The following is a 25669-nucleotide window of genomic DNA, read 5'->3' on the forward strand; positions in this document are numbered from 1 at the left end:
GGGTTATACCACCACGCTGCACAATCTCACCACCGGCCTCAGCGGTCTGCCCTGCAGCGGCGGCTCCAAAGCTGCATTCAACGGGTGGCGTAGTCGTCCTACATCTACTGCTAAATAGACTCGCCGCTTAGTTTGACTCCCTGGGCACGGACCGGATCACCGCCACGAGACTACAACCCTCAAGAGATCCGGCTCCGGGTAAGCTCCCGCATGCGCAACGCAGCGCGACACAGGCCCAGGGGCGCGTCAACTTTTGGCGTAGTCGGCAGGATTTCGTGCCCGCAACCACCGGGTACTGCGTGCCTGAAAAAAGAGACTTTTAAAACTTACCAGTGGTGAAGATTCCCGCCATCCGGCGCCATCTTCCGCCTCCTTCCCGCCATCGGTGGAGTTTTCCCGCCATCCGGCGCCATCTTCGGCCTTCTTCCCGCCATACGTGGAGTTTTCCCGCCATTGGACGCCATCTTGAGGACGCCGCGCGGGAAAAAGAGGGGCGTGGACTCCGAAAGCGCGCAAGAACTGAAGCCCCGCCTCACGTCCGGACATTGCGTAAGGTCCTGGAAGGAGCCCAGCAGACGCCGACATCACAGGAGCGCGACGGAAGGTCCTCAACCCTGACGACCCACTGCGGAGCCGCGGCCTACGGAAGAGGATCATCGCAAGGTAGGCCACGGTCCACTAGGGGGGAGAAGGATGTCGGATACGGAGGAGAGCTTCACCGCTCCAACCCCCGCCAGCGCCACCGCTGTTGCGGTCATGCCTTTCACCATGCCCTATATCCCGGGAGCAGCCTGGCTACCCCAGTACTCAGGGGAGTCACATACCCTGCAGGACTTTAGAGAAAAACTGGATAGCCTCTTCCAGGTGTACCCCCTCACAGAAGAGCAAAAAGTAAGCATCCTGGTGGCCCAATTAACCTGGGCAGCCCAAAGGGAGGTAAAGTCCTGGCCACCTGGGGGGAGGACTGTCGCAGGGATACTAACCCGGCTGAGGGACACCTTTGATACCCGCACCTCAGCCGAGATCAAGCTTAGATTCTACGGGTGCAAACAGCGGGCACATGAGAGTATAAGGGACTATGCCCTGAACCTACAAGAGGCCCTGAGAGCCATTAAGCAGACCGACCCTGACGGCGTGGGAGACGAGGACAGGCTGTTAACTGAACAATTTATAGAGGGTTTATATTGCAATGCCCACCGAACCCAGTTGCGGGCAATGGCCTTACAGGACCCTCATCTGGGATTTGCACAGTTCAAGGACAGAGCCATCCGGGTGCTCCGAGAACCGGCGGCACCAGGTGGCGTTGTGACCCACAGACGCCCCACTACCACCTACCACCAGGAGGCGGCGCCCTTGTCGGCAGGGCCTGTGGGAGCTGATGCGCAGGCTTTGAACAATGACTCGGCTCCAGACCTGCACCATCAGGTCCAAGAGCTAGCTAAAAGCGTTGCTGCGCTAACCCGAACTGTGCAGTCTTTACAGGTTTCCACTCCAGGGAAGATCCAGCTGGCATCCGGACCGGAGGACATCCCGTGGCGTCGACCAAGGAGGACCCCACCGGCCAGAGGAAGACCCAGCGACCGATACAACGAGGACGGACAACCCATCTGCCACCGCTGCAATCAACCCGGACATATGGCAAGGTACTGTCCTTTAAACTGGCACAACCTAGGGTAGAGGGCCAACCCCTAGGAAAAAGATCATCAGGCCCATCGAACTGGCGCTACAAATATGTGGGAGGACGTCCAGTCTTGCCTGTGGTACTGGATGGCATTCCTATGAGTGCCCTACTGGACACCGGGTCACAGGTCACCACCATCCCGTACGTGCTCTTCAAGCAGTACTGGAATGACTCGGATATTACCCGCTACCCTGACGACGACTTGAGTATCTTCGCCAGCAATGGTCAGCCCGTGCCACAGATCGGATTTAAAGAGGTGACCATTAAAATTGGTAGAGTTGAACTGGCAGCACAGGGACTGATCATTGTAGACATTGACAAACACGAGAGTCACCCAAAGATAACTCTAGGAACTAATGTAATTGAAAATTGTCTTGCAGAGGTGATTTTCCTTTTACAGCAGGTTGCCAAGAACGCCAGCTCCGGCGAGCAGCGAGTGCTCCAAAAAGAGATCCGGGCACTGATGCGACGGCAACAGGTGGAACTCTCCGGCGGTGAGATTGGTAGCGTGAGAATGTGTGACCCTTTCCCTATTGCCATGCCCCCAAAAAGTGAAATGATGATTTGGTGCCGGGCAGCTATTGGTCTGAGAGGTAGAGATTACCAGGCAATGGTAGAACCAGTTTACTCAGACAGTAGGCCCACCATCTTGACAGCACGGGGGGTGGTTAATGTACGCCATGGGAGGGTGCCCGTTCGCATAATCAATATCGGGAAGAGGGAAGTGTACCTGCCCCGGTATGCCACGCTAGCCAAATTATATACCATTAACCAAAATGCTATACAATCTGTGGAACCCTTGCCTCCATCTCACCCGGAGGAAGGTAACGGCTCTAAGAAAACAATGGAGGACTGGTGTCAGCAACTACATTTGGGTACTGACTCCACTCCCTCACACCAGAAACAGGGAGTCTATCGGGTGGTTCAAGAGTACGAGAGAGTGTTTAGTAAACACCCGTTAGACTTCGGGCGAGTCAAGGGGGTAGAACACCACATCCCCACGGGAGACCATCCTCCCATAAAAGAGAGGTATCGACCCGTACCCCCTGCACACTACCAACACACCAAGGGGATGCTTAGAGACATGAAGGAGGCTGGGGTGATCAGGGATAGCTGTAGCCCCTGGGCAGCTCCACTAGTCTTAGTCAAAAAGAAAGACAACACCATGAGGATGTGTGTAGATTACCGGAAAATCAACCGTATCACACACAAGGATGCGTACCCCTTACCAAGGATAGAGGAGTCTTTGGCTGCTTTAAGATCTGCTAACTTCTTCTCTACCTTGGATCTCACTAGTGGGTACTGGCAGGTTCCTGTAGCAGAGGCGGACCGGAAGAAGACCGCATTCACCACCCCGATGGGACTTAGCGAGTTTACCTGCATGCCGTTCGGACTCTGCAACGCACCAGGAACCTTCCAACGATTAATGGAGTGCTGTCTGGGCCACAGAAACTTCGAAACGGTCCTGTTGTACCTGGACGATGTCATCGTATATTCTAAGACTTATGAGGACCACCTGAAACACCTGGCGGAAGTGTTCGAAGCTCTGGCAAGCTACGGCCTAAAGGTGAAACCCTCCAAGTGTCATCTCCTGAAACCAAAGGTGCAGTACCTGGGACACGTGGTGAGCGCTGACGGAGTGGCTCCCGACCCTGATAAGATCACCGCAATTAAGGAATGGCCAAGTCCCTCCAGTGTAAAGGAAGTGCGGCAGTTCCTCGGGTTGGTAGGCTACTACCGCAGGTTCATCCCCGGTTTCACCAAAAAGGCAGCTGCTATGCAGGACCTCCTGATAGGCCAGTCCCGGAAGGCCAAGAACCAGAAGCCGCCCTTCAGATGGGAGAAGTTGGAAGAAGAGTCCTTCCGCCAGCTGAAGATGGCCCTCACGGGGGATGAAATCCTGGCGTACTCGGATTACAACCAGCCCTTTATCCTCTACACTGACGCAAGTAACATCGGGCTAGGAGCCGTGCTGTCCCAGATCCAGCAGGGGAAAGAACGAGTAATCGCTTACGCCAGCCGAAAACTGCGACCCACCGAGAGAAACCCTGAGAATTACAGCTCATTTAAGCTAGAGTTCCTGGCAGTGGTGTGGGCAGTCACCGAACGCTTTAAGCACTACCTCGCTTCTTCCCGGTTCGTCGTGTACACGGATAACAACCCGTTGACACACCTGGACACGGCAAGACTCGGTGCCCTAGAGCAGAGATGGATGGCCCGCCTGTCCAACTACGAGTTCACCATCAAATACCGGGCAGGACGCTCCAATACCAACGCGGACGCCCTGTCCAGGATGCCAAACCTACCGGACGTAGGAGAAGATCCAGAGGGACTGGAAGAAGTCGAACTCCCCGCGTTTCACCGTCATGGGACTATCCAGTATTCCCATCGGGTAAGGAGTAAGCAAGGCGCTACGCTTAACCCCTTACCTCACTACAACTGGGCGGAAACGCAAGACAGTGACCCTGCTGTCCGGCTGGTGAAGGAGATGCTGACTCAGCCAGAGGCTCGCCTTGACCCAGACGCTCCGGAGGAAGCCAAGCAACTGTGGGCTGAGAAGAGTCGACTGTTCCTTTACAAGGGGAAGTTGTGCCGCAGAATGGTTAACTCCCGGACGCATGAACTAATCTGGCAAGTAGTGGTGCCACGAAGAGACGCAGCCATGGTGATGGAGGCATACCACGACGGGGCTGGACACTTCGGATGGAAGAAGCTGGAGTTCCTGCTGCGTGAGCGGTTCCACTGGGTAGGCATGAGGGGAACCATCGAGAGGTGGTGCAGAGACTGTGGCCCGTGCAACCTAAGAAGGAAGGACCGTGCCAGCCAGAAGACTCTCCTGCAGTCCATCGTCACCCGGCAGCCGTTGGAACTGGTAGCCTTGGATCATGTAAAACTGACCCCAAGCAGAAGTGGCTACGTCTACGCACTAACCATCGTGGATCACTACTCCCGGTTCTTGGTTGTCGTCCCCGTCAAGGACTTAACAGCTCGAACAGCAGCGAGAGCCTTCCAGCAGCATTTCTGCCGTCCACACGGGTACCCGGACCAAGTGTTGACAGACCAGGGACCTGCCTTTGAAGCGGAGGTCTTCCAAGAATTCTGCACTCTGTATGGCTGCCGGAAGATAAGGACGACACCCTATCATCCGCAAACTAATGGACTTTGTGAGAAAATGAACCAGGTGGTAATGGATCTTCTGAAAACGTTGCCCCTGGAAGAACGCGGTCTGTGGCCTGAGAAGCTGCCTGATCTGGTGGACCTATACAACCACATCCCGGTAGGTTCCACCAACTGTACCCCGGCTTACCTAATGAGGGCGAGACCTGGTAAGTTACCTGTTGACCTGGAAATGGGAGTCCTGACACCCGAGGACACTTCACCAGAAGCAGACTGGGACACAGAGAGGCAGCAGCAGTACCGGAGAGTACAGGAGAGCGTGGAGCGAAGTCTCTGTCAGGCTAGGGAAAGACAAGAGAAAACTTACAACCAGTATGCTCCCGCTGTTCCCCTGGTACCCGGAGAGCAGGTCTTGAAGAGAAAAAGACGGCTCCACAAGTTGGACGACCAGTGGGAGAAGGACCCGTACACCGTACTGCCCTCAAGCCACGACAACCCAAAGGTCTGTACCATCAGTAAAGACGGAGGGGAAACCACGACCATTGTATCCCGGGATCACCTGAAGAAGTGTCCCGAACAGCTACGGAACCCTGAAGAGGAACAAGAAGACCCTCGACCCGTAGAGGAAAGGGAAGACATGGTTAGTACTGTGCTCGGAGACTTCCCTCGGTCTTGGACTCAAGTCAATGGCGCAGTTGTGGTACCCGTACTCATCTTCCTCCAACCAGCATCCCAAGCACCTAGGAGCGACAGGTAGAGCTGGAAGAGCAGCCGGTCCAGGAGGCAGAAGACTCCACACAAGCAGAACAGGAGAATCAACCCTCTGCTTATAGTGAGCCTGCCGTACCCCTAGTGAGCCAAAGAGCCGGTAGACAGCTGCCCAGTTTACCCTTGACAGTTCCTACACCCTGTAGTTCAGGGCTAGACAGTCAGCTCCGTAGGTCCACTAGGGCCACTAGAGGCCAGTTACCCGCACGTTGGAGGATTTGAAGTGTATAAATTGTTTTATTTGTGATCACCTGTCTGTTACTTGTAAATAATTATGTGTTTCTAGTTATTTTTAGGAGTCCTTGGTGGATTTACCGGGAATCCTTTGTACATAGTTGGAGCGTAACCCAGGACGGACTAAAGACTGTTAAGGACTCGGGGTAGGACGGACCCCTACCTGGTTACGTCTCCCTGTTTTGGTGAAATGGACACCTTGCTTTTCTTCAAAACTGCACCCGGTTGCGGACACGCCGTAACCATCTTTATGTGTTTTCTTATTGTATTGTTATTGTTATACCTTGTTATGTTTTTCCAAAAAATATGTTTAGTCCCGGAGTACTAAATTTCACTAGGGGGGAATGTGACACCCCAGGGGTCTGGTTGCCACAGTGATAGAGATATTACGTCTGAGAGCAGGTGGGAGGTCTCTTGGTCAGGGATCCTATGCATGCCACACCTCCTGCCCAGTCCTGGGAGGGGAAGAACTTCCCCTATATAAACCTAGGGCTGAGGCAGGGTTAGTGAGTAGAGAAGAAGCAGAGGAAAGAAGCAAATATAGGAACAAAACAACAGGAGCTCTGTGGGAGCAGTGTTACAAGGAGTCAGGGGCTGGCAGCTGCAGAGCTCGCCCTGACTGAGAAGTGATCACCGGACCCGGAGTCCGAGGCTGTGGGGACTAACTCCTATCCAGCAGCAGAAACCGACCGGCAGGGGATTGCAGGTCCTCTGGCCCAGAAACCCGAAGGCCCCGAGTCACCGGCCATATGGGTGAGCACCACACGGTACACTCAGGGACGTGGGCTACTTATACCTGCCTCTAGCAAGGTAGCCAGAAGAGTATCGTTAGTTTGGGAGGCCTACAACTCCGCCTGGCCAGGGGAGATCCCATCTGCTCAAGGACTGACCAGGCCCCAATCGCTAGCCAGTACTCCGGGAGGGTCTATCTTTGTGACCAGTAAAGACCCTGAACTACACAGTACCGTCTCCGAGTGGTTCCTGCTACCCCCATCATCCACGTCGGCTGCCCTGAGGCCATACCCCTTCCGTTGGGGGTTATACCACCACGCTGCACAATCTCACCACCGGCCTCAGCGGTCTGCCCTGCAGCGGCGGCTCCAAAGCTGCATTCAACGGGTGGCGTAGTCGTCCTACATCTACTGCTAAATAGACTCGCCGCTTAGTTTGACTCCCTGGGCACGGACCGGATCACCGCCACGAGACTACAACCCTCAAGAGATCCGGCTCCGGGTAAGCTCCCGCATGCGCAACGCAGCGCGACACAGGCCCAGGGGCGCGTCACTATATCTTAGGGACCCCTTTCTGTCTGGATGGCGCATTGGCTATCTAACGAATTGTACTGCTAGTGTTGAAAATTGTGGTTCCACCCAACCAGGCTGTGTGTTTTTGCTGACCAGAATATTTTTGTTTGTCAGCAAGCATTTTTAGTTTTCCCTGCTGTGACCAATTGTCACGCCAGATGTGGGAAAGACTTAGTGGAACACAAAGGGAAAAGGGAAAGGGAGCCCTGACTCTAGGGAAAGGGGTAAGAGAAGACCTCCTAGTCTGGTCTAGTGTCACCATGTCTCAACTACCATCCCTATATTGGCTCTTCACCAATCACTGCACGTGTGCCTTGCCCTGACTTTCCCTGGCGTATGGCTAAGGCTAGGGATGGGAGGATATGAGCACTAGTCGATCTCCACTTAACTCTATAGACAACAAGGGTAGACAAACAGAGGAGGATTGCTTAGCTTTAGATTACTCCAGACAAATGAGCTCACAGCCTTAAGCTCCAGAGAGGATGAAGTAATGCTCTTGCTAAAGCCTCACAAGTAGTAATGAATATCGCCGGCACCTCCCTCTCAGACACACCAGGTATTTATACACCCAGGTCAGGGAGCTAATTAGCCAGAGGGAGGTAGCCGCTGGGTCCCAGAGACAGCCAGCCTCTAAGATGTCTGTAATGCCAAACGTAGAGATCTCCTCCAACCAACTGCAGGGCGACTGTCATCTCTGACACACCCGTGACACCAATAAGGCAATAAAGCAACGCCACAGCCTTTCTAAAATCCCAGCAGTCTATTGGGAGTTATAATTTATAGTTTTGTTAACTCCTATAACTCAGGTGTACCTTTCTTTCTGTTCTAATCTTATTTATGACACCTGCTTGTGAGCATGAGTTTTTTTGATTCTTCAACTATTTTACCTTGACCTCAGCTGGTTTGACTATACAATGAAAGACCTCCTGGCATCTGACCCTGGCTATTCCTCTGATTTTGATATGTCTCCTGATTTTGTCCCTGTCACTTAATAAACCTGCTAGTTTTACCACTCTTGTCTTGCTCCTCTGTCTTGCATCTACACCATGGAAGCAACCAATGAAACCTGTTGAGAGTCCCCTGTATAGTGATTAAAGGGCAAAGACCAAGATGGCACTGTGACATGTTAAATAGAGTAGCCTGCATCCAATCAGTTTGAGATAGACTTGTTGACTCAAAGGCCCCATACAGACCCTTACATGGGGACCATACATTGTAAGTATACTCTCCAGCATTGAAATTGCACCACCAAGAAGGAAAAGTTGTGTAATTTTAAAAATCACAGGATGGATCATCAAGATCCTTTGCTGGCAGCTCCCTTTGTCTTTGCTGACCAATGATGTCCCAGACCTGCTTGATGCATAGGGACAAGTCTGGAGACACAGCAGGTCATGATCGCATATTTAGGCTACATATGCTGCTCACAGTAGCATAAGCAACATGCAGCCTGATGTTGTCACGTTGAAAAACGGTTCCTAGGACACTTTAAAGAAAGCTGTACCACTGGTTCCATGACCAAATCAATGTATTGCCAAGTTGTTAGTGCACCAGGAGTGAAGACTACTGTAGAGTAGACTGGATATGATACATTATGTCTCCCTACAGCATAATCCCGGAAGAAGGATTAGTATGATATTCCCTTGTGAAGGCCTCTTCATGGCACTGCCCATCCATAGTGGCAGCCCACGCAGGTGTGCTATGGCAGTCAGCACCAGGCCCACTCTCCTCCCACCGTCAGCACAATTTCAGTGGTATCTGTGACGCGCCCCCTGGGCCATGGGGTACTCGGTAGCCGGGCCGGTCGATGCTGGGGGATGTCACAGTGGCGGTGACCCGGTCCGTGACCCAGGGCGGTCAATAAAAGGGGTTTTGACGAAAAGGGAATAGAGTTTCTATATATAATGTTCGTGACACCACCTGTGGTATGCGGCTCTATGGAGCCGCCGCTGCAGTGCAGATCCATAGCTGATGGTGACGCAGCAGAGTCGGGACAGCTCTCCACAGGCAGAGCTTAGCTCCAGGGCAGGAAATGGTGATTTTATAGATGTTGCTGTGCAGTGTAGTGCAGGGGATGGCGCAGATAATGACCAGTCCACAACTTAATGGTGGTTTCCTCTTATCTTTACTTTTGGTGGCTAGGCAGACCAGGGCACAGGTGCTAGCTGGTAGTAGAGGTCCAGGCGGCTTGGAAGCAAGTTGGGAATCCACCTCGCCAGTGAAGTTGGAGGCCTTAACTTTGCGCTAATCTCTTTGGCCCTGCTGCTTATAGCTGTGCTGTGGCCCTCGTCCCTGAGCAAAACGTCTTTGTGCTCACCCGTATGGCAGGCGGTTCGGGCCTTTCTGGAGTGTCGCTCCCACGTGGCGGTACTGGGCCCTATCGTGCTGCTGAGCCTCCGGCGTCTGCTGCTGGGCCTTCAGTGCCCCACAACCTCTGACTCCGGTGTCCGGTTCTTCTACGCTCCTCTCTGGGATGAGCTGCCATGCAGATCCACTCCCCAGGTCTTTCCTCTTCACTGTCTTGACTTCAACTCCTCTCACTAACTGTAACTAACCCTGCCTCCAGATTCCAGTTGCTAAGGGGAGGAGCTCCCCTTGCTGGTCTGGAGCCAGGAAAGTGTTGCATGCTAGTATACCTGACTGGGGGACCCCTGCTTGCTTCCAGACATGGCATCACCCCTTGTGAGGGAGGCAATGCCACTGTGGCAACAGGACTCCTGGCGTGCCACATCTGCATCCCAGGACTTGGATACTTTTAAATAGAATGGTGGATCAGAGAGCCGAAGGCTTTGTGATCCACCATTCAGCCTGCACCTGTGAGTCTGAAACTCCGTGCACTGCAGGCACGATGACGTCTCCATATCACGCCAGCTGTGCTGAAGCCTCAGTACTCACACTGCACAGACCAAAGTAGCGCACCTGTGGAACGGGGTGAGGTGACTAGTGGTTTTTTTTTTTTTTTTTTTTCAATGTCAGTAATTGAGGTGGCCATCAAACTGAATGTGGTGCTGGTGGGGGCAATTATACTGGGTGGGAGACTAGTGAGAGACTAGTGAGGGCCATAATACTGAGTGAGGAGTGGGGGAGGTATTATACTGAGGGCATAATACAGTGTAAGGGGTTGTGGAGAACTGTGAGAGATGCCATATTGAGATGGGAACTGAGAAAGCCCCCATATTGAGTTGGGGATGTGTCGGGGCCCCATAATGAGTTGGGGACTGTGGGGGCACTTATTCTGTGTGAGGGCTATAAGGTCCCTCATACTGAGTAGGAGGCTGTGAGGGCCCTCACACTAACTAGAGGGCTGTGGGGGAATCATACTAACAGGCCACCATACTTTGTAGGGGTCATGAAACTGTGTGTGTGGGACTATGGGGATAATAGTCTATACTATAAGGGGGGATTTAGGATCATCATGCTGTGGGAGTATTATACTGTGTTGGTGGAGTTATCATGTTCTATACTGTATGAGGAGAAACGGTGGGGGGGTCACTGTTGGGACACCATACTCAGTGTGTGTGGGAGCATTTTTGGAGCATCATAATCTGTAATGGCCATAAAAGGGGTATTGCCGGTGAGAACACTTAAGAGGTTTCAATAGGGTCATAATTACTGTATAACAGCCACTATACATGTCGTTCTCCTGGTTTAAAAAAGTTTGAAGCCCCCAACAAATATATATACTTTTTTTTTACGGATGGGGGGCCCAATTAGTACTTTTGCTGTGTGGCTCTGTGATTTCTATGCGCGCAATAGTGGTTGTGTGAGATGAATGGATCACCTGTATCTGGACATCTGGGTCAACACCCAGGGTCATGCAAACACTTTCTGATGCTTTCTGTAGACTCTGTGGCTGCCTTGCAGTACACAATGGATAACCACGCGCCATTCTTCTAGTCTAAAGATGCATCTGTGCAGAGGTTCAGCTCTGTACACTTATTGCTATCATTCCAGTTCGTCACTGTTCTTTAAACCACCAGGACATGCAACATTGAACAGTGCTGACATATCAGCCTATGTGCGTAGCAATCTGCCGGAGTGATAAACCTCTCAATTCAGGGGTTCTGTCCCTCTGTTTGCAATAGGGGATAATACATGGCATATTTATGAACAGGAGGCATCCAATGTTTGAGGTTTCATACTCCTAAAAAAAATCCTTACAATCTGGCTTTATGCCACAGACTGGAGCTATGCGCTTGAAAATGTGATCATTTGTAGAGCTTAGTGACACCTGCTACTTCCTCGATTTGCATAACCTTAGGACTTGTCCTTGATGTTGCAATTTCAATGTCGAGGAGTGTAGCACTAGGAGAGCATGGAAAGTATACACCACTGACAATCAGGAACAAAAATAATACATACTTCTCATATATGCCGCCTACCATTATGAATTAAATATAGCATATACCACTGACTGTCCAGGCAGACATACTACATACTAGTGACCATCAGGGACTTACTCATTTACCAGTGATCATCAGAAATAGGACACTGCAGACTTGTGGCCATCAATGTCATAATACAACATATGCCACTGACCATCAGGAACTGGGAAATTTAATTGATCATCTGAAAAGGAGATTGAATAAACCACTGACCACTATGGACTTAAAGGGAGTCTTGTCTGCAATAGGTTTTTGCCCTACTAAAACAAATACAGTATTGGGTAGCATGCTTAAAATCATGTGGAAATGTTTTTATCTTGGTGTTGATATACTTAGAATTGCAGAAAAATAATCAACTTTTATTATTTATGTAAATTAGGTCACAAATGACAAATGGGTAATCCCAAGCCAGGCAAGTGCTCTGGCCTGTGTCACTAAACCCAGCCCAAACTCTCTGCTTTGAGGTTGTCGGGCAGGATGGTAACAGTAGTGGTTGCAGGGGATGCAGTTGCACCCGGACCCCGATCTCCTTGACTCATATGAGAAGTCCAATACTATTAACCCCTTTACAGCCCATGACGTATTAATACGCGTCTGTGACCTGGGACTTAAGAGCCTGACCCATATTAGTACGTCATCGCGATCGTGCGCGCACACAGGCTGTGCGGGCGCGATCGCCGCCGGGTGTCAGCTGATTGTCACAGCTGACACCCGGTACTATGTGCAGGGAGCGGTCCCGCACCACACCCGGCACATTAACCCCCGCAATGCTGCGATCGAAGTCGATCGCAGCATTGCGGTGGCAAGGGGAGGTGATCACAATACTCACCTCCTCTTCCGGCCTCCAGCGCTGTCTGCCACGGCTTCCCGGGTGTTGCCATGACGACCCGATGTCGTCATGACAACATCCGGGTCACCAGGCAGCAGGAACATTGTTTGGTCATGCGCAGTGCACGACCAAACAATGTTCTCACTGTGCAGCGCTGACTGCCTGCATGGCACAGGGATGGTGCTCCATCCCTATGCTATGCAGGCGATCAGAATAAAAAAAGTGAAAGTCCCAGAGTGGGACAAAGTAAAAAAGTGTAAAAACTGTCAGAAAGTGAAAAAAAAAAATTGTAAAAATATTTAAAAAATAAATAAATAAATAATCCACCAAAAATAAAAATATAATGTACCCATCAATAAATATCATTATGAAAAAAAAGCAAACAAACAATAAAAGTACACATATTTGGTATCGCCGCGTCCGGAACGACCTGACCTATAAAACTGTCCCACTAGTTAACCCCTTCCGTGAATACGGTAAAAAAAAAAAAAAGAAGCAAAAAACAATGCTTTATCATCATACTGCCAAACAAAAAATGGAATAACACGCAATCAAAAATACGAATATAAATAAAAATGGTACCGCTGAAAATATCATCTTGTCCCGCAAAGAACAAGCTGCCATACAGCTCCATCAGCTGAAAAATCAAAAAGTTATAGCTCTCAGAATAAAGCGATGCAAAAAAAAAATTTTTTCTATAAAATAGCTTTTATTGTGTAAAAGTGCCAAAACATAGAAAAACTATATAAATGTGGTACCGCTGTAAACGTACTGACCCAAAGAATAAATGTGCCTTATCAATTTTACCACACGCGGAACAGAATAAAAAAAAAAAAAAAAACAATTCCTGAATTGTTGGTTTTTGTTTATTCTGCCTCCCAAAAACCGGAATAGAAAGCGATCAAAAAATGTCACGTGCCTGAAAATGGAACCAATAAAAACGTCAACTCATCCTGCAAAAAACAAGCCATCACATGACTCTGTCTGCTAAAATATGGAAAAATTATAGCTCTCAAAATATGGCGATGCAAAAACTAGATTTTACAAAAAATGCGTCTTTTAGTGTGTGACAGCTGTCAATCATTAAAACCCCATATGATTCTGGTATCGCTGTAATCGCACCGACCCGAAGAATAAAGTCGTCTAATCACTTATACCGCACGAGGAACGGCGTAAAAAATAAACTCTCGGGTTAGGGTTGTGCTAGGGTTAGGGTTGTGCTAGGGTTAGGGTTGGGGTTGGGGTTAGGGTTGGGGTTAGGGTTGTGATGGAGTTGGGATTTTTTTCAAAAGTAAGAAAAAAAGATGACAATATGGCGACTAGTGTTGAGCGCAAGTGCTCGCTACTTGAGTTTGCATCGGGTGCTCTGGTATGCATTGAGTATCGTGGGTATTTGAGTGACATACTCGAGTCTCCGCCCCATATGCTTCGCGGCCAAAAAAACTTTGCGGGGATTGCCTGCCATGCACGAGCGATCCCCGCATGTTTTTTTTTGGGTGTCTAATTACCGTGAAACATGCGGGCCAGGCACTCGAGCATGTCACTCAAGCACACGCAGTACATGGTGCATACCTGAGTACCCGATGCAAACTCAAGTAGCGAGCACATGCGCTCAAGACTAATGACAACTTATTCAATATGATGACCTAATGTTATCAAATTCTGTGTCGTACCTCTGGCTTCAAAATGTTCACTATATCCCTTGATAAAATTCTTGAGGGGTCTACTTTCCAAAATGGGGTCACTTGTGGGGGGTTTCCACTGTTTAGGCACACAGGGGCTCTCCAAATGCTACATGGTGTCCGCTAACAAATTGAATGGAAAATCGGCTCAAATTGTTAGCGGACACCATGTTGTGTTTGGAGAGCCCCTGTGTGCCTAAACATTGGAGCTCCCCCACAAGTGACACCATTTAGGAAACTAGATCCCCCAAGGCACCTATCTAGATGCATAGTGAGCACTTGGAACCCCCAGGTGCTTCACAAATTGATTCGTAAAAATGAAAAAGTGGAAAAGAAAACACTTTTTTATTTTTACGGATTAATTTGTGAAGCACCTAGGGGTTCCAAGTGCTCACTATGCATCTAGATAGGTGCCTTGGGGGGTCTAGTTTCCAAAATGGGGTCACTTGTGGGGGAGTTCCAATGTTTAGACACACTGGGGCTCTCCAAACGCGACATGGTTCCAATTTGTTAGCGGACACCATATCGCGTTTGGAGAGCCCCTGTGTGCCTAAACATTGGCGCTCCCCCACAAGTGACCCCATTTTGGAAACTAGACCCCCCCAAGGCACCTATCTAGATGCATAGTGAGCACTTGGAACCCCCAGGTGCTTCACAAATTGATTCGTAATAATGAAAAAGTGGAAAAGAAAACACTTTTTTATTTTTACGGATTAATTTGTGAAGCACCTAGGGGTTCCAAGTGCTCACTATGCATCTAGATAGGTGCCTTGGGGGGTCTAGTTTCCAAAATGGGGTCACTTGTGCAGGAGCTCCAATGTTTAGGCACACAGGGGCCCTCCAAACGCAACATGGTGTCCGCTAACAATTTGAGCCGATTTTCCATTCAATTTGTTAGCGGACACCATGTCGCGTTTGGAGAGCCCCTGTGTGCCTAAACATTGGAGCTCCCTCACAAGTGACCCCATTTTGGAAACTAGACCCCCCAAGGCACCTACCTAGATGCATAGTGAGCACTGGAACCCCCAGGTGCTTCACAAATTGATTCGTAAAAATGAAAAAGTGGAAAAGAAAACACTTTTTTATTTTTACGGATTAATTTGTGAAGCACCTAGGGGTTCCAAGTGCTCACTATGCATCTAGATAGGTGCCTTGGGGGGTCTAGTTTCCAAAATGGGGTCACTTGTGCGGGAGCTCCAATGTTTAGGCACACAGGGGCTCTCCAAACGCAACATGGTGTCCGCTAACAATTTGAGCCGATTTTCCATTCAATTTGTTAGCGGACACCATGTCGCGTTTGGAGAGCCCCTGTGTGCCTAAACATTGGAGCTCCCCCACAAGTGACCCCATTTTGGAAACTAGACCCCCCAAGGCACCTACCTAGATGCATAGTGAGCACTGGAACCCCCAGGTGCTTCACAAATTGATTCGTAAAAATGAAAAAGTGGAAAAAAAAAACTTTTTCATATTTACGGATTAATTTGTGAAGCACCTGGGGGTTCAAAATGCTCACCACCCATCTAGATAAGTTCCAAGGGGGTCTAGTTTCCAAAATTGGGTCACTTGTGGGGGGTTTCCACTGTTTAGGCACATCAGGGGCTCTCCAAACGCAACATGGCGTCCGCTAATTATTCAAGCAAATTTTACAATCGAAAATTCAAATGGCGCTCCTTCCCTTCCGAGCCCTGCCGTGCGCCCAAACAGTGTTTTTTCCCCACATATGGGGTATCTGCGTGCCCAGGGGAAATTGCACAACAAATTTTTGGGTCCATTTTTTCCTTTTACCCCTGCGAAAATAAAAAAAATTGGGTCTAAAGTAACATTTTTGTGAAAAAAGTTATATGTTCATTTTTTTCTTCCACATTCCAAAAATTCCTGTGAAGCACCTGAAGGGTTAATAAAGTTCTTGAATGTGGTTTTGAGCACCTTGAGGGGTGCAGTTTTTAGAATGGTGTCACATTTGGGTATTTTCTGTCATAAAGACCTCTTAAAGTGACTTCAAATGTGATGTGGTCCCTAGAAAAATGGTTTTGTAAATTTTGTTGGAAAAATGAGAAATCGCTGGTCAATTTTAACCCTTATAGCTCCATAACAAAAAAAAATTTTGGTTCCAAAATTGTGCTGATGTAAAGTAAATATGTGGGAAATGTTATTTATTAACTATTTTGTGTGACATATCTCTTTGATTTAAGGGCATAAAAATTCAAATTTTGAAAATTGCAAAATTTTCACAATTTTTGCCAAATTTCCGTTTTTTTTCACAAATAAGCGCAAGTGATATCGAAGAAATTTTACCACAATGATGAAGTACAATATGTCACGAAAAAACAGTCTCAGAATCAGGGGGATCCGTTGAAGCGTTCCAGAGTAATTACCTCATAAAATGACAGTGGTCAGAATTGTTAAAATTGGCCTGGTCATTAACGTGCAAACCACCTTGGGTTGTAAAGGGGTTAAAGACATATGGTAGTTGTAGGCCCTGTTGAAGATTTCACACTGGGGCCCACAAGCTTCAATTAATGTTGACTGGGTCCAGTGTGCAACTCCGAAATCTTGCATTTTGAATGTATCCTCCAGGGTTTTTGCATGTCCATTGCCCACGGAAATGAAAATCAGTGCGCACTCACTGCCTCCAGAATGCATGAGAAGAGTAAGGAATTTCAGTGTTGCAAATGTTTGTAAAGCATATGGATTGGGCAGGATAAGAGTGTCGAAAGCCAGAGCACTTGCCGAGCTTGGAAATGCCCATTTGCCACTTGAAAGCTAATTTGCATAAAAAATTAAGATTTATTTTCTGTGCAATTCAAAGTCTCAGAGAAATCTGCCCATGCGAGACAACCGAATGCTATATGCAAATGACCATCGGCATAAACTCTACTGTGAGCGTGAGCCGAGTGTCAGTGCACTGTGCTCCGATTCTCTCCAAATCGGCATGAGAAAATAATCGCACATCTGCACTGCCCCCATAGTATAACATTGGGCCGTGTGCTATCCAATAAAACATCAGAGAGCATTGGTCTGTGTTATACGGCAGTGTGAGTGAGACCTAACACTGTACAAACCACTGACTACCAGGGACTGACTCATTTCAACCATAACAAAGATGGGGCACTGCAAAGACTAGTAACCACCATAGGTATAACATTGTCGGGGTATGTGTTTTATGTGTCTTCTCTTGTTTTGTTTTTGTTGTTTAAGCACTTTTTCATCATTTTAGGCTGTTGGCGTTTTTTCCCCCATTGCTTTGTATTAAAAAGTATACAAAGTCTTAAGAGCACAAGACACATGCCAATGGTCAGCTTTTGCGATTGACATCTTTGGAAACATGAAGAGGTTTAGGCTGAGTGCCCACGTAGCATTTTTCAAGCGTTTATGCTGCGGAATTTCCGCAGCATAAACGCTTGTGAAACGCTAGGTAATCCGCACCCCATGGTCCCCAAGGGGATTCCGCATGTTCTATGCACATGCTGCGGATTTTTCCGCAGCGTTTATGCTGCGTACAAAAATCCGCAGCATGTCATTTAATTTTGCGGAAGAGCAGCGGAACTCCCGCCATGGACTTGCATTGAGACGCATAGAAACCGCGACTGTACATTTGTACAAGCGGCTTCTATGCGTCTCTATGTGCGGATGGTACCCAGTTCTGGAGGAGAGGAGACTCATCCAGACCTGGGTACCATTGTACCTGTAAAAAAAGAATAAAATAAAAAATAAAGTTTATATTCACCTGTCCGGCGGCTTCTCTCTGAATGCCGGCATCGCTTGAGGACCTGCGGTGACGTCACAGTCATGTGACCGCAGGCCCTTCACCGCTCTGTCTCGCGATATGCCGGCAGCCGGGAACCAGACAGGAACGAGCGCTGCAGCCACGCCGGGGCCTCGGGGGTGAGTATAGCTTTATTTGTTTTCATTTTTACGGTTCACACTATATAAATCCATGCTGTTTGCATGGATTTATACAGTGTGACCTAGTTGTCAAGCACTTTCCAAGTGATGCTATCGCCTGGAAAGCGCTTGTCAATCTGCATGCGGAAACGCATGTGAATCCGCATGTGGATCCGCATGTATTCTGCAGGAAAAACGCATGCACAATCTGCATGCGTTTTTTCTGCCAGGGAGATGCAGAAATGCTGCAGAAATTTTCTGCTTCATTTCTGCATCGTGGGCACATAGCCTTATAGATGTTTAAAACACTGAATATATGAATAGCACATCGTAGTAGCTTTGCTACTGGGGGGATCAGAGGGTGCGGTCATCCCGGACCCCATGATCAGAGAGGCCCACATGAAGCTACACTACCCTTAATTGTATTGGCGTGCACAGCTCGCTGATACAGTTACAGTTACATGAAAAAGTTTGGGCACCCCTATTAATCTTAAGCTTAATGTTTTATAAAAATTGGTGTTTTTGCAACAGCTATTTCAGTTTGATATATGTAATAACTGTTGGACACAGTAATGTTTCTGCCTTGAAATTAGGTTTATTGTACTAACAGAAAATGTGCAATCTGCATTCAAACAAAATTTGACAGGTGCATAAGTATGGGCACCCTTATCATTTTCTTGTTTTAAATACTCCTACCTACTTTTTACTGACTTACTAAAGCACTTTTTTTGGTTTTGTAACCTCATTGAGCTTTGAACTTCATAGCCAGGTGTATGTAATCATGAGAAAAGCTACTTAAAGTGGCCACTTGCAAGTTGTTCTCCTGTTTGAATCTCCTCTGAAGAGTGGCATCATGGGCTCCTCAAAACTACTGTCAAATGATCTGAAAACAAAGATTATTCAACATAGTTGTTCAGGGGAAGGATACAAAAAGCTGTCTCAGAGATTTAACCTGTCAGTTTCCACTGTGAGGAACATAGTAAGGAAATGGAAGAACACAGGGACAGTTCTTGTTAAGGCCAGAAGTGGCAGGCCATGAAAAACATCAGCAAAGCAGAGAAGAAGAATGGTGAGATCAGTCAAGGACAATCCTCAGACCACCTCCAGAGAGCTGCAGCATCAACTTGCTGCAGATGGTGTCACTGTGCATTGGTCAACTATACAACGCACTTTGCACAAGGAGGAGCTGTATGGGAGAGTGATGCGAAAGAAGCCGTTTCTGCAAGCACGCCACAAACAGAGTCGGCTGAGGTATGCAAAAGCACATTTGGAGAAGCCAATTTCTTTTCGGAAGAAGGTCCTGTGGACTGATGAAACCAAGATTGAGTTGTTTGGTCATACAAAAAGGCGTTATGCATGGCGTCAAAAAAACACAGCATTCCAAGAAAAACACTTGCTACCCACAGTAAAATTTGGTGGAGGTTCCATCATGCTTTGGGGCTGTGTGGCCAACGCCGTCACCCGAAATCTTGTTAAAGTTGAGGGACGCATGGATTCCACTCAGTATCAGCAGATTCTTGACAATAATGTTCAAGAACCAGTGATAAAGTTGAAGTTACGCAGGGGATGGATCTTTCAGCAAGACAATGATCCAAAACACCGCTCCAAATCTACTCAGGCATTCATGCAGAGGAAAAATTACCATGTTCTGGAATGGCCATCCCAGTCCCCAGACCTGAATATCATTGAACATCTGTGGGATCATTTGAAGAGGGCTGTCCATGCTCGGCGACCATCAAACTTAACTGAACTGGAATTGTTTTGTAAAGAGGAATGGTCAAAAATACCTTCATCCAGGATCCAGGAACTCATTAAAAGCTACAGGAAGCGACTAGAGGCTGTTATTTTTGCAAAAGTAGGATCTACTAAATATTAATGTCACTTTTCTGGTGAGGTGCCCATACTTATTCACCTGTCAAATTTTGTTTGAATGCAGATTGCACATTTTCTGTTAGTACATCAGAAGAGGAATAGGGGCATATGATGAGAACATTGTTCTTCCTCTGTATAAAGCGCTGGTAAGGCCGCACTTAGAATATTGTGCACAGTTCTGGGCTCCGGTGCTCAGGAAAGACATATTGGAGCTAGAGAGGGTACAAAGGAGGGCGACTAAGGTAATAAAGGGAATGGAGGGACTAGAATACCCGGAGAGGTTGTCAAAATTAGGCCTATTTACGTTGGAAAAGAGAAGGCTTAGGGGAGACCTCATAAACATGTATAAATACATCAGGGGGCAGTACAGAGATCTCTCCCATGACCTGTTTATACCAAGGATGGTGACAAAGATGAGGGGGCACACTATGCGTCTGGAGGAAAGGAGGTTCCTGCACCAGCATAGAAGGGGATTCTTTACGATCAGAGCCGTGAGACTCTGGAACTCTCTGGGAGAGGAAGTGGTGATGTCCAACTCAACTAAAGAGTTCAAGAGAGGCCTGGACGCCTTTCTTGAGAACAATAAAATTACATCTTATGCTTAGTGATAGTTAATTAATCCAGGGATTTAATCTGACTGCCAGATTGGTGTCGGGAAGTGAATTTCTCCTCAATGATGTAAATTGGCCTATACCGCATGGGTTTTTTTTTTTCCTTCCCCTGGATCAACGCTGCGGAATAGCTGCAGTGCACAAGAAATAGGCTGAACTGGATGGACGCTTGTCTTTTTTCGGCCTTATAAACTATGTAACTATGTACAATAAACCTCATTTCAAGGCAGAAACATTACTGTGTCCAACAGTTATTACATAAATCAAACTGAAATAGCTGTTGCAAAAGCACCAATTTTTATAAAACAATAAGCTTAAGATTAATAGGGGTGCCCAAACTTTTTCATATAACTGTAAGCCCTGTGGTAGAGCAGGGAGACATGATCTCCCTTCACTCCCACTCTCCGTTCTGTAGACCGCATGTCGCTTTAAGCTTGCACGCACAGGATATCAGAGTCCCGGCACTGTGACGTTTTTTGTTTTGTTTAAACTTGTGGGGCCCTCATTCATTATAGGGGCTACTGTGGGGGCTCTTATCAAGTTTGGAGTCCATTATACAGTTTGGGGGCTAATGCGGTGGCAATTATACAGTTTGGAGGCTAATGCAGGGACAAGTATACAGTTTGGAGGCTAATGCGGTGTCCATAATACAGTTTGGGGGTTAATGCGGGACCCATTATACAGTTTGGGGGCTAATGCAAGGTCCATTATACAGTTTAAAGGCTAATGCGGGGGGGGCAATTATACAGTTTAAGGGCTAATGTGGAGCAGTTATACAGCTTGAGGGCTAACGTGAGGGTCATTGTACAGCATGGAAGCTATTGCCGGGGCCATTATACAGTTTGGGGACTAATGTGGGGGTCATTATACTGTGTTTTGGGAGAGCCGTGGGGACATCATACTGTGTATAGCGGAGCTGTGAGCCCATCATACTGTATATAGTGGAGTTGTGGGGACATCATACTCTGTATAAGGGAGCTGTTGACCCACCATACTGTGTATAGAGGAGCTGTGGGCCTACCATACTGTGTATAGAGGAGCTGTACATTGCGGTACTCAGTGGACATTATTAAATGTTAAGTGGGCAATTAAAAATCATTATTGTTGTAGGGGCACTCAGAGTATTGTGGCCATCAAAGGGGCAAAATGTGTACACTGTTTTCTAGGGCATTTGCACTGTACATTAATATTTTCTAGGGGAAAATTGTACCATCTAAAGGGCACAAAGGAGGCATTACCACCATGTAAGGGACACAGTGGGGGCATTATTATGTGGGGCACTAAGAGGAGCGCTGTTATTGTGTCAAACAGCGGGTGTAGTAATAGGGACACATACGGCAGTAGCGGCTCCGTATTGGGGTATCAGTAGGATGAGGAGCCTGTGCAGGTTGGGAATAGATGAGGACGATGTTGGATATGTGAGAAGCCAAATGTGTCTTTGTTGTAATCTCTGTAGACGAGTCGTGGCTGGAGAAGTTGTCATGTCGGGTTGGTCAAGATGGAAAAGATAGGGAAAGTGAGTGACTCCATCAGAAAGAAAGTCAGCTGAAAGTCACTGTATATAACGATACTGTAATCAATTGTATGTTCTGCAGGATTGGTATCTAACACTATAAGTCACCTTATAGCGATAATATCAGTGCGCCACCATAGTTGTAATCAGGGTTACCGGATAGGTAATCTGGGTATGTGCCCACCCAGATGTTTAACGCCCCTTTTCCCCTGAGCTTAACCCCTAACTACGCTCTGGCAAGGCGTTTTTACATAACAATGCTTTTTTCATTCTTTTGAATATTTTTAGGGCACTTCTTCAGTTGGGTTTTGGAGTGGTTCCACCTCAAAAAGACGATGTGTGCACATACTCTTATACCTATGACCATGAAGGTATTTTATATAGGTATACCATTTATTTAAGTTCCCTTATACTACATATTCTACACATTTTAGAAATCTGTGATATGTGACCTTGTCATTTCTTGCCACCTCAGTGATCACACCCATAGAAAAATAATAGTCGTGTGAATTACATAATCACACCTTTCACATTCATCCTATTTCATGGCAGGTTGACAGCAGAAAACCTAAATCTAATAATAGGCTTGCCTTACTTAGATTACATTAAAATGTATTGCGAATTTCTGAAGAAGAAATAGATTGTGTTTTCTCATTTCCATTTAATTTCAACCACTACTTTTCTACTTAATTATTCCAATTTTATATCGGCTTATGGAGAGTTCTGTCATTCCTATACAGATGAAGAATTAGGCTTACAGCTGTAGATTTTTCAGGGGTGCTGTGCATCATCCACACTGCAGCTATCATAGGGCATGGGAGTAATGGAGCTCCAGAACAGAGCAGAACCAAACTGCTGTTGTAAAACCGGTCACACAATATTTTAATGGAGAAAATAACATTATAAAAACTCCTAACTAGTACAAAAACAATACAAAAGAACATGGAATTTATGCAGAAATATGTTTTATATGCCAATCATAATCTAAAGGGCAATGGAATTAAGTGACTAATTTACAAGATTTTTAATAAATCTCTAGCTCTCCATGCTCCAGAAAGTCAAATATACAATAATTATGGACTGGTATGAATTACACTACATTTTTTAGGCCATTGTTACCATCACCTTTACATTAAAAGGAACCTGCTGTTAAAATGGTATCTGATCTGCAGGCAGGATGTTACAGAGCTGATGAGATTGATATATATGATAAAATCCCGTGTCCGCGCATTTTGCTTGCTATCTCTATTGTGCTCTGTTCCGCCTTTTTCAGGGCAGTGGCTTCAATTTTCTTGTGCACAGGCTCTGGGGAGACACTGTCATTTCTGGCACCAGTGTTCTCTAGCGTTCTCAAAAGTTGCATACCCGACTTGCAACTTTTCAGAGTGATATAGCACTGTGTACTTACAATTTCTCATATTTCCCTTCTATCCAGTTAATTATTCTGTTTTCTATTAGGTCTCTGACATCGCATGATTAAAAATTGACTAGCTGAATCCTTCTAAGCTCTATATAGAAACAGGAGGTCAATTTTTTCTGTATGAGTCATAAGTCACTGCAGAAGTCCCTGGCAGGGGGGGGGGAGGGAGCAGCTGGGTCAGAAGTTGAAGAGGGGAATGAGTCATACAGGGACAAGAGACTTCCTGTTTCGACATAGAGCAGAGAAAAGAGAATAATTAACTATGTAGAAAGGCAAAATGAGCAATTGTAAGTACACAGTGCTATATAATATGATGACTGCAATATATTAAGATAAGAACTTTGATGGGAGTGCTTAAGTTCTATCTAAAGGGGAGGAGGAAGGAGGAGCTGGAGGCAAAGCTCCTCCCTCTCCCCCAGTTCTGTCTACATAGAATCTTATCAGCACCAACTGCCATCTCCTATCTCAGTAATGTAACAATCTTTCTTCACTAAAAACAGATTTTACCCTTTAAGCCCCAACCATTTTTTAGAAAAGTAGAAAAAAATGTTATTATTTAAAAAAAAAAACAATCAAACCTTTACATAAATTAGGCATGCTTCAGGTTTTTTTTTAACCATAGCCCTTTATTAAATCATCTACCCCTCCGCACAGTATTTGCAAAGTTTTTCAATTCTTCATATAAATGACTGCAAGAAGTGGAATCTGGTTTAAAATTTTAGAGAGTCCTGAACTATGCCAAAGGTGAAGGTGTTTTTTGGCCTCTTAATTCTTATATATTAATCGATTTATTTGTGATTTTTGCTGCTTTTTTTAGCTAAAATATTGTAAAATAATATTTTATGGTTAGGTAATATAAAATACAGACAAACCATAGATAAAAATAAATTCTTGTTTGATCATAGCCAAAGGAGAGATTGATTCTAGCACAAATATTCACGTTCAGATATCTCTGCATAGACTTCACCAACATATAATATGTCTGTCGAAAATATATGCATTAATTCAATAGAAAATTAATATATGTACTATTAATAAAAATGTGTGTAATTATGATAAAAGCTTGTTGGCCACAATATTCTTGTCTGCCTGCAACTTCTTATAGAGATGTGTATTAAAATGTAATCAAATGGTTGGATACATACATTTTTAATAGGAACTCATTAATCCATTGTAACATCTGCACAATCATTATTTTACTGCTTTAAAGCATCATAATAACCCAGCTGCAAAGTTAAAGATCATGAAAACTTAAAAAGGGTCATAAAGACAATGACAAAAACAAAGCATTTAGATAGAGAAATGAACAGGGTATTTTTTTTTTCAGACCAGTAAAATATAAATTAAAAAATGTAATTAAAAATATAAATTTAAAATACATACAAATTAATTCACTTTTAATATTAAGAAGTAATAAACTAAAAATCTAAAATGTTTATTTTTTTTTTAATAATAAAAGAGAAAATAAATGAAAAATATATACATAAATTATTAAATAAAAGAAAAATTCCATAACACCTTTCTATACACATAAATTATTAAATAAAATGAAAAAGAAAAAATACCCTAAGAGCTTTGTATCCAAAAACACTCATATGCATGAATAAACAATCTCACCATAATTTTCTAATTATTCACTGTACCATCTAATGTGCTCTCACCTGTATAATATGAAGAATTTTTCTGCAGTCGCCGGCAAGTACTGAGCGGATGTACAAAAATTCACCTGTGATATTTACATGTTCTGCTGGAACCAATGGCTGATCTGTACAGCAGCTTATGAGAAATTGCTTTACCCAGCAGGATGCTTTTCCACAAAGTGCTCAGACTATAAACCTTCCTTTTCACTCTCTACATTTTTTTGTCCGCTCTTGGTCTTGCAATCTCATCACACTCAGGTGTCTGAGATTACCCAATGAATTGTCAGCACTGGTAATACACGACCAAGGTTATCGTTACATTAACTCCCGCTGATCCAATACAGCTCTCTTCGTTGCCTGCCGTTATATACCTATGCTGTATCAGATCCAGAGCAGCAATGCTGCTACTAACATGATAGGATTTGCTCTATGGATTATTAATTAACATCATTCCCATCATGCGGCAGGATGGGGCACAGATTTCATACTCTCTTTACCCTTAAAGAGGAGGTCTCCTGTGCTTCTTGCCCCCACTCCAAGAGAAGAAGTCACAACCATTTGATACATACTCTCAAATCTAAACCGGTTGCCTCTATTCAGGAAAAAAGGGCAGCGGAGACGCCACGTTGTTACATAAGACAGCCATAAAAATGAGGGAGAAGTAGGTGCTCATTCTACAGTTAAGCAATCATGCCAAGTCACTATATCAATCAATTACTCATCGCCATGAT

At 46.1% G+C, this 25669-nt stretch overlaps 1 protein-coding gene across 1 annotated transcript in view; it reads right to left on the reverse strand.

Moving 5' to 3' along the window:
• MMEL1 (membrane metalloendopeptidase like 1) overlaps positions 1-25353 on the reverse strand; it is a 668752-nt gene extending 643399 nt beyond the window's left edge. Inside the window, exon 1 of the mRNA XM_073656486.1 lies at positions 24960-25353. The gene's annotated coding sequence lies outside the window, so the exon portion shown is untranslated. The remainder of the gene's footprint in view (positions 1-24959) is intronic.
• Between the last annotated feature and the right edge of the window lie 316 nt (positions 25354-25669).

This window comes from Phyllobates terribilis, unplaced genomic scaffold (genome assembly GCF_046119375.1).
Source record: "Phyllobates terribilis strain yellow unplaced genomic scaffold, ASM4611937v1 Scaffold_12__6_contigs__length_324123572, whole genome shotgun sequence".
Classification (NCBI taxonomy): Eukaryota; Metazoa; Chordata; class Amphibia; order Anura; family Dendrobatidae; genus Phyllobates; species Phyllobates terribilis.